Below are 9766 nucleotides of genomic sequence, written 5' to 3'. Positions count from 1 at the left end.
TAAGCTGATTTAGCTGATAGTGGTGAGGAACACTGACAGGCACTTACCTGCCCCAGGTACCTGGCCTGGCAAGCATGTGTTCTCCCCAGCTCCCCACAGCACTGATGGAGATAACTGCAGTACCCCGGGGGTGTTTTCCCCCTCTCAGTTTCAAGAGCTTGATGAGCAGGAGGGGTTTGTGGTGAGGATTGGGCTTTCAGCTTGGTTATTATCTGTTCGGTTGACTTAAGTCTGGCTTTCAAAAATAGGTAAGGCAGCCAGGCTCGGAGTGTCTGGCCTGTTCTCCAAACAAAACACAAGCTTGGCCACAGCGCTGTGTGTTTTGGATTAAGCAGACCTGAATTTATTTGTCAATATTAATATTTGTGTACTGTAAAGAGCCAGTGGAAGTCTGTGCTCTGAAGGTTAAGCTGTGTTTTGTTGGTATCTGGTGCTCAAGGACCTGTATCTGTAATGGCATGGGTGCTGGGGAGCAGGATCTGCCCTTAGCCATACCCTGCTGTTTGCTGATGCTTTGGACCTTCCAAAAGCACAGCTGCTGTGTCTGGGTTTTCCCTTCTGCAAGAGGGTTCAATATCCCTGTGAATGCAGTGTGTTTGGGTTGAAGTGCACGGGTTGAGGTCTGTGTGTAGACAGGATACCCAGGTTAGGACACAGGATGATCCATTTTCCCTGTGCATGCTTCTTTGCAGTGTCTTTAGAGGAGCAGGGCCTTTGGGGAGCTTTGGCATGTCTGCAGTGTAGTTGGCTTGTTATGTGCAGTACTTGTGTCCTGGCAGCCATGCTCACTGCTCAAACGGAGCTCCCAGAAATTGCTGCCAGTGGAACGTACTGTGGCTTTGTCAATGACAAAAATACCTAGTTCTTGAGAGAGTTACTTTGCATGCAGAGTTACTGGTGTATTTTCTTTTGCTTATTGGCCTGTAAAAACAGGTAAAAAAAAAAAGGTAGATTTGAAAAGAAACCCATTGTTGTTGGTTTGTGAATAAAGATATTTTAATCCACAGAATGTGATGTACTGGTAGAGACCTGATGTTACAATACAGAAGAAATGTGTTTGTAGAAAAGCACCTAAAAAAGACCTAAAAATGATTCTATGCCATACCCTAGGTAGTGCAACACAGTTTTAAAAATCAGCAGCAATTTTGGCTGGCAGCCTGCAGGTCTAAAATGTGAAGCATTGCACTGCACTTGACTAATATAATAAATTTTGAAACAAAGTGATTTAAAATACTTATTTATAGAAAATATATTCAGGGACTGGAATGCAACTACACTAACACTTAATATATTCCTGGAAGAGTTGTGTGGCTGGTCAGCGTTTGTTTTCCAAACTCTATTTACAGCTCTTCCAAACATTTCCATAGGTGTTTTGGACAGCTTTTCCCTGGCGTGCTGCAGCCCATGGCTGCTGCCAGCAGATTGGGAGAGCCAGTGTGACAGAAGGGCTCTGTGCTGACCCCCCACCACGGGAAACTTGCTGCTCTTGCCTGACAGTCCCAGAGCAGGATGCTGGGGAGGCTGTGATCTCCTTCCCCACCTGGCATGGGTCCCTTTCCCCGGGACAGGTGCAGCTGTGTGCTTAACCTTTGTTGCCAGAGGAATTCAGCCCTTCTGCCAAATGCCTCATTCTTCCTTTCCTGGGATGATCCAGCCTGTCCCCTGCTGAAACTGCCCTTCCCAGGGTCCTTGGTGGCAGGGCCTCTCCTCCTGTGGCTCAGGGTGACCACACACACTTGTCCTCCTCATGCACCCTTGAGCAATTTGCTTTATTTCTTTTATGTCCCGTGTTTGCTGCATTGGCTTCACCCTGGCTTTTCTCATCCTCCTGATTTCCTCAAAACTTGGGAACATGTCAGGTGCATTTTTTCAACAGAATATCCCTAAGGGCAACTCTTAAATAATCCTCTCAAGGAAAAGGAAACCAGAAGGGTTGGGGGAGAGTGTCCATAACCACCTTATCGCTTGCAGCCTCGAGACCTGGCAGGAGTTGAAATCAATGTGTATGTTGCTCCTGCAGAATAAACAGCCTTGCGAGGACTTTGGCAAGCAGAGCCGGAGCCGTCTCTCCGAGGCCAGGGTATAGTTTGTTTTCTGGGACAAAGACTACTTAGACATCTGGATTGCATTGGGGATTTTAGGGGAAAGACAAATTATTAGTTTGCTGTGAATGGAGAATGACTCTGATTGCTCTGTGAGCGTGCTTTTGCCAGCTCACTGCTGCACGGGCTCCATCCACGTTCTCGTGCTTCAGAAAGAGAAACAGCAACTGTGGAGGCTGTTGGCCGTGTCCTGGGAAGGGGGGGCTGAGCAGACCTTTCCCGACCTTCTGGTGCGCTGAGAAAACATGCTCATTTTATGGGCAGTTAATTTATAGAAAGTTCCTGTTTAAATTTCCTCCAAGGGCCGTAAAACCGGAGGACAGCTGCACGCATTAGCTGGCTAATCAAACACTGCTCACCCCTGGCTTGCCCTCCCCTTCTCCTCACCACCACTAACTTTGGGCTCCTTCATGTGAGTGTGGCAGCTTTGGGAAATACACTCAAAAACTGTGTGCAGAGGAGTGGCTGGTGCTCCCAGGGTTTGGGGTGTCCTTTCGAAGCCACAGGTCTTGGGACTGGGCTCTTCCCCAGAAGCGTCCAGGGTCAGTCAGATTTTGTATTGCACTCTGCCTGATTTTATAAAGGCTCTGCTGTTCTCTCTGCCCGCAGGAATGGTGGTGCCTGCCATGGAAATATCCACCCTGGGCTGAAATCAAAACTTTGTTCACATTTTGCTCATCTTCCAGGCGTGGGGAAAGCTGCAATTGTTTCCTGCTGCCTCCTCCCTCCTTCCCCAAAGACTGGAAATAAGTAAAACCTCATAGATTTGTTTGCAGTTGTGTGTGAGTTCATCCTTCAGTGAAAGGAGATCACTTTAGATGGGTGCTGGGACACTCCAGAAACGCGGCTTTGCCTTGGCTCCTCGCAGCAACCAGCCTGATAGGATTTCAGTATGGGTATGTGTTCTAATAAACTTGATCCTAATAGCTAATTTTGATCGAGTTTGACAGAGAGGTTGGGAACTTAGACACTGAATCTCTTTAGAGCTCCTCAGAGCTGCTTTTTCCTATTCTGACAACAAGCAGGCTCATGTTCCACCCTCTGCTATAATTGGACCGGTTTATTTTCCACCACCTTCTCACCGTGTTAAAACTAATGATGAAAAGGAGAAACTCCTAGCCCATGTTCAGGACTAAAAACCAGAACTAAACTCCTTCTCTTGCCCTCCCAGCAGTATCTGCTGCTGCTCCAAACAGCTGTCCTGCCTGGTCTCCCTGCTGCCCGTGCTCATCAGCTGCAGGGAAGGCAGCAGAGCTGTCTCTCTTTTGGAGAAGTCGGTGTGTTCTCATATCCTTATCTCCCTTGTGTTCTAGGGAGTGTTTGACCAGTGCAGAAAATTACTTTGGCTGTGTGGCTGGAGGCTGCAGAGACTTTTTTGGAGCCCCCTGCTTTATCTGCCAGGAACTTAATAGAGGTATGATGGCAGGAAAGAGCAAAGGTGAGCACGTAACACCCATTACAAGTTTCTGAACCTTCAAGGGCTCCTGCAATAAACCCCTTCAGCAGATTGCCCAGTGTGATGCAAGAAAATTGGCCTGGTATCTCTTCATTTTGTTTAAGCTGGGGCCTGTTTCCCTTCCTTTAAATCTCTGCAGCAGTTGGGGAAAAAATGCTGCTGATAGAAATGCCAGGAATGTGCACAGCAGGTGGGGACTGGCAGATGTACTTATCAATCACGACAGGCTGACGAGTGGTTTATTCCTCTAAAGAGCTACTGTTTGCCTCTGGCTTGGTTTACTCCCGTCTTCTCCAACTCCCTCCAGCCTCTACCAAGGTTCAAGTTAAGAGCAGGGTAGATTTCCTGGTTTTCTGGAGCATGCCATGCTTGGTGCAGGACTCCCTGCTCCAGGAGGCCAGAAGAAGGGGAAGCCGGGGACAGACCCAGTAAATCACGGTGGAAGGGTTGCAGCAGCACACCTCATCAACAACATGCCACATCTCAGGGACGGGATTTGGGAAGTCTTGCTTCCATGGTGCCCAAGCAGAAGACAGACTCTATTAGTTAATTGAATTTGCTGCACTGTTGCTTTTCAAAACATTACTTCATATCTCAGAGGAGGCTAGGGTTATTTCAGTGGACAAAACCCTGTTTTAAGAAGGTGGTGCTTTGAGGAGATCACTCTTATTTTTGAGTGAGAAGACTGACACTCTGGATTGCAGATCTGTGCCTGTGAAAAGGGGAGCAGGATCCTCTGTTCATCGGGGGTTCAGAGAGATTGAACCATGGTTTGGTGTGGCTGCTGCTGATTTTTTGAGCACCTTTCACTTCATATGGAAATGCCTCTTTGTAACAGGGCAACCCGATTTACATGAAATAACAGGCGAAAGAAAAGCCTTTATCTGTTGATCTCTAAGCAGCTTTCCCGGGAGTGTTGGCAGTGTATGTTACAAGCAGAGCAAACCTACAGTCACAAACGACATTATGGATGCTTTTCCCTCCGAGCTTTCATTCTGGCTGCTGTGCTTGTGTCAGAATTCGTGTGTTATCCCAGTGCTTTGGATCCACTCCATTTCTGTGCACTGTGTCTTGCAAAGCCCAGAATAAGCCACAGGCTTGCAGATGATGTGATCAGACCTCTCTTTCAATGGCTTGCAGGTATTTTCCCTGGCTACTTCAGCTGGTGTGGATCTTGCTGTTGTCTGCAGTGCTCTGGGCACCCAGCTCCAGTTCACAGTGGTTTGCCTTTGTAGGGACGTTGCTGATGTACATAGTTGATATCTTTAAGAAAAATGAAGGCACATCTGCCCCAAGCCTTCTTATCAGTTTTTCTTCAGATTGTTTCTTGGTTTTATGAAAGAGCAGTGGAAGAAAGAAATAGCTTTCCCAAGGAATAAGCACAGCGAGAATAAGAGAGCAGGCAGGACTACAACACAGAATAAAGATCTCAGAAACGTCCCTTTTCCCAACAGCAAAGCGCTCTTTCCAAACTCTGCTCACAGGGCACCACCTTGGCTAAAGGGGGCTTGTGTTGGGAGGTGCTGCCTTCAGATTTTCGAGCGGTTTAGCAGCAGTTGAAGCAGCAATTCCAGTCACAGTGCCATTCCCAGTGCTACCTGACCGCATCCCTCCTGGAGCACCTTGCCCCTGGCCTGTGGACTCTGGCATCCGGCCTGCTTCCGCTGCCCTGCCCAGCTCCCAGCGGGAAGTGGGTCAGCTGGTGAGTAATGTTCCCATGGAGCTGCCTTCAAGGGCAGTTACCGAGCAGGGCGTAGCGGCGGTAACCAGGGAGCGCGCACGTCCAGATGCCGTGAGCCCCACAGCACATTCCCGAGGAGTTGCCTCCCACTTGCAGTGATTTGGCCAGAGCTTCCTCGTGCAGGACTTTCCTAAATCAACTCCCACTTGGAGTGGATTCAGGCTCACGCTTTGGGTGTGGGGTGGCCTGCTTTAGCTGCTGGGGCAGTTTTGCCTCCGCAGGGCAGCGTGGAGCAGCGGTGTCTGGGTGACACCGGTCACACTACCTGCCACAGAGACTGTCTGGAGTCGAGTTTAACTCTTGAACTTAACTGCTCGCACTGGAATTTCCCGTGCCTGAATTTCCATGCTGTGTCCCCGCCTCAGGCTTTGTTTCAGGTTTTCAGCAGAAGCAGTTGAGCAATTTCCAAGAGTTAAAGGATTTTTTAAAAAGTTTTATTTTGTCAGTATTTAAAAACCAAACAGCCCCTAACTGCTTATATTGAGATGTGCCTGGGTGGCACAAAGGCTGCATGGAAGGTTGGCGGCCCCGGGCTCTGATTGCAATGGATGTGCCTTCTCCCCTCCCAGCAAAATGCCCTGTATCTTACGGATCTTATCAGGTTACAGGGGTCTGCAAGGCTCCCAGTTCACCAGTGCTTTGTAGACTGGTTTTCATAGATCCTGTCCATCCAGGACCTCCTCCAGCCCGGGGCCTGAGGGGCTGAATCATTGCTAGGAGTGGGAGGGAGGTGCTGCCACTGCCACTATCCCAGTGCTGGGAGCAGGATCCAGTCTCTCCTGGGCTGCGTGCCGACAGTCATGGATGGGTGATGGGCTTGCCTGTCCCAAAGGCAGAGAGAAGCTGGAGTAGGGGTGGAGAAAAGCAGTAAACTGGTACTTGCTGAGACCAGCTCACAGACAACCTTAATTCTCAGGTATTCTGACTTTTAAATTCATTTGCAGCCTTGAGGTTTTACTTGTTGCCTGTTACCTAGAGCATCATCATACTGTGTTGGGAGAGGGGGCTTTAGGCTCAGTCTACAGCAGTGAGCAAAGCTCCTGGCTGACATAAGGTCTTGAGGAATAGGTGAGAAGCAGTCTGGCTGCTGCTGCCTGCAGTAGGAGGCATGATCATTACCTTTGAAAGCTTTTTGTGTGTGTGTGGAAGGTGTCTCAGATCTGTAGCCTGGATTTGTTTGCTCTGAGCAGTTGACTGTGGTGATGCTGCTGTGTGGACAGTGTTGTGGTCCCTGATCAGACAGCTGCTAAGTGAGTGCTTGGTGACTGTAACTAGTATGCCACGTTATTTTTGGCATAGTGTCTCTGCTTTATAAGGGATGCACCGATGCTGCTAAAACCACATTTTCCCCCTACAACCCGTTATGAAGCTCAGAAGAGGCCAATCCAGAGTTACTCTTCAGAGATGGGGATGTTGCGGAGATCATGGCTGTGGTGTAACTTGGGTTTTGTTTTTGTTTTTTTTTTTAACTTTCAGCCCAGCCCCTCTCCTCCAGGTGAGGAAATGGGGATTTGTGAGCAGGCTTTGTAACTGGCTCAGCTGAATTACCTGCAAGTTCCCTGCCCACATCTGGGCTATTCTGCATCCTCCAAATGCTGTAAAAGGTTCAACAAGGTGCCGCAGGACTGGCCCGATCTCATCCCCGAACCAACAGTCTGTTAAAGACAGTGAGCCAAGGAAATCCTGTGTAACCACTGAAGTTAATATAAGCGGAGCAAAGCTTTGGTGCGTGTTGTTGGGTACCTAATTGCTGCGCTTGCCACCTGGGGATTGGAATTGCTCTCTCGCTCTGGAACCTGAATGGGATGTACTGTGATAAGCAGTTTAATTGTTTCCCCACATCTGCAGCAGCTCTGTAAAGCGAAGGCAAGGTGAACACACCTTCAGAGCTCCACAGCCTCCCTGCAACTCCAAGACTGCCTTTTTTCCTGCGGTGCTTGTGCATCTCTCTCCATAGAGCCCTTACGCTCTTACTAAACTGTTTATGTTGTCCTGTGCTGTTTGATAGCAGTGAGCCCTCACGTGTCTCTGGGGATTATTTCAGACTTACCGAGATATAGGTGCAGCCATAGGAATGTGACTGTGAGAACAGCAAGGGATAGTCCAGTGGGTGCTCAGTAACAGGATGCCCTCTTAAACTAATTACTGGGATTTGGACATCGAATTAGCAATGAAGGTCAGGCAAGTGCTGAGCCGAAATCAAAGTGAGAGTGACTCGGGGGGTGGATTCAGAAGTGATTAAGGACAGATGCATTTGTCTGCTGTTACACAGCTCTGGGAACACTTAGGACTGTTGTGGGTGGCTGTTGGCTGGGAAGTGGGGCTGTTGTCATTTCTCTCCCGAGGTCATCAGCACAGGCTGTGCCTGGGGCTGGGCTCTGCTCTGTTCTGGGTGCCCCAAGGCAGAGAGGGTGGTTCTGTGGGAGCAGAGCTGCAAGTAGTGGAAGTAGGGGCATAGAAGCACTGCTAGTACAAAGGGTTACATTACACAGAGTATGTCTAACTTGGCTAAGATGTGAAGGGGAGAGTGGTTTTTGGGTGTCCAAAACACACACAGTGAGCAAGAGAAGATGATGCTTGGCTCAGAGAGGATCAAATTATTACAAAACCGAGCTGAATGCTGGTTTAATTTTCCTTGTTGCCTCAGAATGGCATCCAACTCTGTTTTCCTGGGGCATACATTGGAGCTCTGATGACTTTGCCCCCATTCTTGGGATTCTTGCAGAAGGAGTCATCCCGTGCTCCACTGTGTTTCTTTGCACTGGGAATGAAGTCAGTACAGGATCTGCCTCATCTTATTCCATTTTTTCTCTTTATAACTTTAAATTCATGTTTTAATCTGCCCACTTCAGTTGCCCCAGCTGCTGCCATCTTGCATGTCAGTGTGCAGCTGTGAGTCCATGCTGCTGTCCCTTCACAGCCATCCAGATTGTCACCTAAGAAGCTGTGGGACACAGTGTCAGTGAGCTGGGCAAGCAGCTTTGGTCTCCTGTGTAAAAACTGCAATTGCAAGTCAAAATAGAGGGATGCAGCCTTTGCTCACACTATTTGAAATACACTGTAATTTAGGGTTTTTTTCCTCATAAGCATTCAGGTCTTGCTTTCAACATCTCTGACCTGTACAAGATGGAGGAGGGAAAAATTACTGGATTTTTTTTCTGCTGTGGCTAAACCTCAGGGCCATTTTCTGGTCTGATACCAGATACCATGCCAGCTAGTTAACTGTTGCCAATGTGTTACACTACACAGGCTCTGTGGCTGCTTATAGAAGGAAAACATAAGTTTTCCTTGTCTTGTCCTTGCAGTCTCTCTGCCTCCCCTTTCTTCTGTGAATGCTCTTTACCCAGTTTGTCCTTGGGTCCCAGTTTTGAATAAATTGTCTGGTGTCTGAGCAGGACAGTTTGATCCTATTTTTAAGTCCTTTGGACTTTTTTGTCTGTGGAATTTGGGATCAGGGAATGGCAGGATGTTTATTTTGGAATTGCTGCAGGGGGATTGCTCGGAGCAACCCCTGAAACTTCCTTGTGTGAGAGAGGAGCAGGTTACCCTGCACAATATTTAGTTAACCTGGCTTTGTGCTGTCAGGGTTGTTTCTCTGGCCCTTCTTGCCCAGATCCTGAATGCATGATTCCTGGTGTAAGGAATGAGCTTGAGCTGTGGCTGGATGTGTCCTGTTATCCGTATGGATGGGGCAAAATGTTAGTGTTTAAAAAAAAGCTTCAATCTCACTGATACTCTCTGCAGTGAGTAAGTCTGGTCTGGCCTTGAAATAATTGAACTTGTTTGATTTCTCAATTCCAGAGCAGGGTGGGGAGAAAAACTGGAGCTATCTCTGCATCAGTGGACTTGTGATGAGCAACTCCAGTCTTCCCTGCTCCTGGCTGAAGCCATTGAGGCCATGGTCAAAACCAGATGAGGGTTATTTTATAATTACACAGTGCAGGTAAACAACATAATTTAGCTCAAATATAATCCAGTGAAATTAATGCAGCTTGTTTTAAATCAGTCTTCCTGCACCAGAGCAGTTGGGGAGGAGATGGACCTGTGAAGCCATGCACTGTCCTTCTGCCTCAGTAAGCTTGTGCTCTTGGAGCTCTCTTGCTTTTGGACTTGCCCTGTGAAGGAAAGGGTGGCCAGCTTGGGCCAGAGCTGACTGTGAGGAGCAGAGAGTGTCATTGAAGCAATCCAGCCCTTCACTCCTGGTCTCCAGGAAAAGAAGGCATCTATAGAAATGTGCACCTGCAGGAGGAGTTTATTAATTTGATGGCTTTTAGTGACTCCTGAATTTCTGCAGGTTTAAAGGAGTGTGTGTTGCCCAGCTGGAAGCTGCTGATCTTTAGGGAGTTAATTCCTCCTCCAGAAGCTTCTCTGCCTCTGTGACATGGAAGCAATGCTGCTTCATTTCGCAGCTTTCCCATTTTATGGTTGATGGTTAAAGTTGGAACATTTCTATCTCCTTCTGCCAAG

General features: G+C 48.2%; 1 protein-coding gene across 2 annotated transcripts in view; it reads left to right on the top strand.

Annotated features, from left to right (window-relative positions):
• The first annotated feature begins 6074 nt into the window (after positions 1–6074).
• Positions 6075–9766, top strand: part of DAG1 (dystroglycan 1) — a 32352-nt gene continuing 28660 nt past the window's right edge. For both annotated transcript variants that reach the window (XM_017732334.1, XM_017732331.1), the window contains exon 1: positions 6075–6215. The gene's annotated coding sequence lies outside the window, so the exon portion shown is untranslated. The remainder of the gene's footprint in view (positions 6216–9766) is intronic.

The sequence above is a fragment of the Corvus brachyrhynchos genome, unplaced genomic scaffold (assembly GCF_000691975.1).
Source record: "Corvus brachyrhynchos isolate BGI_N302 unplaced genomic scaffold, ASM69197v1 scaffold4, whole genome shotgun sequence".
In the NCBI taxonomy this organism is placed as follows: Eukaryota; Metazoa; Chordata; class Aves; order Passeriformes; family Corvidae; genus Corvus; species Corvus brachyrhynchos.
This window is presented reverse-complemented; position numbering and strand designations above follow the sequence as displayed.